Here is a 4,930-nt window from a genome sequence, read left to right on the forward strand (position 1 = left end):
CGAGGGCTGTAGGTAGCTCTGTGTAGCTGGAGAAAGATGTGCTTCAGAGAAGGTTGTAACGGGTAAGGGCAGAGCGTTCTTAGCCTGGCTTCCTCCAACGCTGAACCAAGATGAGGTCACTGACTGGGAGGAGAACCCCGGAGCACGGATGGGAGCCGGAAGCGGGCGAGGCCTGGGTGGGCATGAGCTGTCAAGGGGCAGGGGTGTGCGGGGCCCAGGAACACTGTGCCAAGGGCCTTCCAGAACAGCGCACCTGCAGGACCGGTGGCTGGGACATTTTCCTCTTTTTCCCCTGCATCTGGAGCCACCCCTGCTGCCCAGCTCTGAGCATGTCCCATCTGTATGCTGTTTGCTGCCATTGCCACAGCTCGAGGAGGGCTTCGGCCTTGGCGGGGGGCCTGGGGTGGGGGGGAAGAAATGAGGCCCCCCAACTGAGAGGCGACTCGCTCCTCCTGGGGCTGAGGGGGCACGAAGCCTCCGCCCCCTGTGTTTAGAGGGAGACCAAGGCCCAAAACTAGAGGCCCTGGGCCCAGACTGCTGCCCCCGCCTGCCCCGTGCACTCCCGGAGGCCTCTGGCCGACCCGACATTTTTCTGTGGGCTCCCTCCCGCTCATCCAGGGTCAGCGGGAGAGTGGGTTGCCTGCTCCCTGGGGTGTGTGCTGAGCCTGCCCACTGGGCATTAGAGGCGCCTTGGGGCATGAGAGACTCTGCTCAGCTGGGAGGCTGAGCGCACAGAGGGAGTGAAAGCTGACATCAGAGGGGAGTCTGTGAGGCACTGTGACTGCTGAGGGGGCCACGCTGATGAGGAGGCGGGGGTGACACCATCTGCCGGCCGGTTTGGGCAGGTCATGGGAGACACCATCTGCCGGCCGGTTTGGGCAGGTCATGGGAGACGCAGCCCGGGCTGCGTTGGAAAGGGTGGGGCAGGCAGCAGCAGGGGTAGGGCCAGGCTTGGCCGCGGGGGTGCGGAGAGGGGAAACCTTACATTGTCTGGAGGTGCCACAGGCTATTTACCCACTCACCCACTGAAGGACGTCTCAGTTGCTTGCAAGTTTTGGCAATTAGGAATAAAGCTGCTATAAACATCCATGTGCAGGTTTTGGTGTAGACAGAAGTTTTTCACTCCTCTGGGTAAAGGACAAGCAGCCCATTTTTCAGGTTAAATGGTTAGAGTACGGTTGGCTTGGTCAGAAACTGCCAAACTGTCTCCAAGGCGGCTGTGCCATTTTGCATTCCCACCAGCAACAAGTGGGAGCTAATGGGATCGTTTTTAATTTTATTTTCAGATAGTTCATTGCTAATGTCTAGCAATACCACTGATTTTTGTCTTTTGACCTTATATCTGGCAACCTTACTAAGCTCATTTAGTAGCTCTAATAGTTTTGTGTGTATCCCTTAGGGTTTTCTATGCACCGGTGCATGTCACCTATAAGCACAGTTTGAGTTCTTCCTTCCGACCCGGATGCTTTTCACTTTGTTTCCTGGCCTAATTGCCCTGGCTAGAGCTTCCAGTAACAGGTGGCGTCAACATGCACATGTCCAGCCCACACCTCTGTCCAGCTGCCTCACTTGGTTGCCTAACAAGTGCCTCCTGCCATTTCACGGTCACCGCCCCATGCCTGCTTCTTCCGCAGCCTTCCCCGTCCTATCCTTCCAGCGTTAAAGTCAAGCCACCCTCCGCTTCTCGCTTTCGTTCATCTTGTCAGCAGAACCTGTTGTCTCAACCTTCAAAATGCATCGAGAATCCGGCCAGTCCCACCAGCCAGCTCTGTAACATCAGTCCACTCTGAGCCCCCGGCACCGGGGGCTTGGGTCAGCGCAGTAGACCCCTAACCAGCTCTCCCGCTCCCACTCCTGCCCCAGCCTCAACCAAGTGATCCTTTTAAAAGTAAGCCCAACAACCTCACCCCTCGGCTAACACCCCTCCTGTGGCTCCCACCAGACTCTGAGAAAGGCCGAGGCCCTTGCAGTTTGCCACATTATTCTCTATACTTTCCATAATAAAACAGTTTGTTAAAAACGACTGGTACGTGCAAGTGCATCACAACTTCCTTTGCAATAGACAGAAAGTGGGAACAAATCAATTGTCCACCAATTGGCGAATAGATAAACTGGAATACTCACCCATAAAAGGGACTGAAAAAAGGATACATTCAATATTCAAAAACATTATACTGAGAGAAAGAAGTCTTATCCCAAAGAGCTCAGACTGTGTGATTTCATTTATAAGAAATCCTAGAGCAGTCAAACCCAACCAATGGTGGGGCGACATCAGCTCAGCACCTCCTTGGAGGACAAGGCCCGCCTCCTGGGCGGGGCAGGCAGCCCCCGGGCCTCACTGAGTGGCCCTGGACAAGTCACAGCCTCTCTCTGGGCCTCAGCGTCCCCTGATGTAAATCCCCATGGAGGCGGAGTCTGTGGCTGTATGATCCCTCCCATCCCGACAGTCCAGGTCAGTGACCCCCTTGTGAGCCGCGGCTGCCTACCCGCAGGTGGCTCAGACCTCTGTGGCAGGGGCTGGGCGGGGGGCATGGGCCTCAGGCAGACCTGCACGGGGCTGGGTGCCAAGCACCAAGCAGAAGTGGCTGGGGACCCCCATGCTACCCCGAAGCACAGCATGTGGAGGGTGAGGGGTCTGGCGGTCCCTCCTCGCCTTTTGTTCCTGTCTCTGGGGCTTTGGGAGCCAATGAACATGCATCCCTGAGAATAAAAGCCCCTTGTCCAGAGTCCTGAGCCCTAATCCTCTTACGTGTCGCCAGCGGAAAGCTGGAGCCGGTGCCAGAAGGGCTGCTCTGATTTCCCTGCCAGCCGTCCCTTGTCCCACACTCTGGTGCCAGCCCAGTCCCATCACAGAGAGCTGGCGCCCCGGCCAACTAGCTGCACAACTGAATGTCATCGCCCCTCAGGCCTCTGAGGATGACGGGATCCGAGATCCGACTGTGAGCTCTGGACAGGGCTGGGAACCCTGGGGAGGTCTGAGCACCCCTCCCCCGCCACCCGAGATCTCCGGGCTGGGTCAGAGTCCCAGCCTGGCCCAGTGTGGCCTGGCCCCAGGGTCTGCCTGCCTCCCCGGGAGCCCCGACTGCTCCTCGAGCGATAAGTGGCCTTGACCGGGGGGCTGCGGGTCCCCCTGGGCTCAGCTGCCCTCCAGGGAGCACTGATGGAAGGAGCTGCAGCTCTCAGGCGAGCCGGGCAGGGTCCACGTGCGACCCCCTCCCAGGGCCCCCCATCAGAGGGGTGGAGGGGCAGCCACCAGACCCCCCCAGCCGGGCAGGAAGCACAAGCCCTGGCGCTGGGCAAGAGGACTTGGACTCTGATGGGTGTGGGGAGGCGAGCAGGCCCCGCTGCTGCGGGCTGCTCCGGGGCGGCTGGGACAGGCGTGCGGGCAGGGCACCCCTGCTGCGCGTGGCAGGCTCACCCCTGTCTGTCCCAGAGCCGATCCTGGTCCGGGCATCCAGGCGTGAGGAGCAAGGCCAGGTGCGGGCCCGATGTGAGTGCCCCACAGCCTCCGAAGGGAGAACACAGATGGCTGGTGGGCGGGGGGTGGCTGCTTCCCCTCTCCCTCTCTCCTGATAGACCCCCTGCTATCCCGTTTCTGACCCCACTGCTGCCCGAGACTGGTGTCCAGTCACTATGGACCTGCGGTCGCTGAGCCACAGTCAGGCCACAAGCTTGCCGTCGTAGCGGAACGCAGCACCCTTTGCCCCGCGGTTCCCCGACAGCTCCTTCTCAGCACCCTGTGCAGGTTCCTCCTCTGTCCCCAGACCTCATGACCACGGTGGACGCAGGCCTGGGAGCCCACGGATGTCTGCTGCCAGTGTGGAGGGCTCTCTGCTGGGTGCCTGCGGAAGACAGCCCCTCACAGCCCAGGCCCCCGCTGGGCACCTGCCGGCCACACCCCCCACTGGGCCCTCCATGCAGGTCACCAGGGTCTCGGCCCAAAATGTGGTGACTTCCCACTGCACTCACACTCGTGACACACTCTCCCCGCGCCTCCCAGCCCTGCCCTGTGTGCATTCAGTCCGGCGCCTCTCGCTCAGCTCACATGGAGGCACTGCCCCTAGGGAAACACGCGAGGAAGGCGGGCACTTCACCTAGAAACCAGAACATAGCACGACACCCAAAGGACAGATTTTTAAAATAGAAATTTCAGAGTAATTTTCCCTAAAGGATCAATAAAAGCATAAAGATTCTGCCTCAGTACAGATATCCAACAGATGGATAAGAAGGTTGAGAGGCAAGAAACAGTCTGGAAAAAACATATAGAAATACCCTATCAAATAGTGTGCGACACTAGCACTGTGTACTTTGTTAAAAAAGTAAAATACATTTTAAAAAATCACAAGGGGATGAGTGACGTTGTTGTAATTGTGTACCTGAGAGTAACGTGACTTCGTTTTTTCCTTTTGAAAGAAATGTACTTTTTATAAACCAAATAGACACCAAAAGCAGTGGAAGATTCAGAAAAAGGAGCATCAGCCCGGCGCGAGCGACTCTTCCCAGCAGCGCGCCCTCCCCGCGGGCCGCGCCTCGGAGCTTCGGGCTCCTCCTCGCGGGAAACGGGACGGTGCCAACGGCGAAGGCGGAGGCGGCCTCGAGCAGAAGTGAGGCGCTGCTGCCAGCACCAGGCAGAGCACCTGGCAGGAGCGCAGCTGTTACTCGGCTCATTAATAAAAGCCTTGCAGAGCCGAGGGCCGCCGAGGAGGAGTGCCCTGTTCGTCCAAGGGCGAGGCAATAAACCGTCCGAGCTCCCTCAGCAAGCCCAGGCCCCGCTCTGTCCACGTGGGCAGAGAGAAGGCACCGCGGGCTTCAGGCCCAGCGGCAGCCTCGGCGACCCCACCGGGAGGTCCGAAGCTAAAACGGGCCATCACAGGTGCCGCGCGTGAGGGCGAGGTGGCCAGGTGTTTCTTTCACCCGCCCTGGACGCGGG

The sequence above is a fragment of the Pteronotus mesoamericanus genome, unplaced genomic scaffold (assembly GCF_021234165.1).
Source record: "Pteronotus mesoamericanus isolate MK-2021 breed Mesoamerican mustached bat unplaced genomic scaffold, CSHL_Meso_final scaffold_533, whole genome shotgun sequence".
NCBI lineage: Eukaryota > Metazoa > Chordata > Mammalia > Chiroptera > Mormoopidae > Pteronotus > Pteronotus mesoamericanus.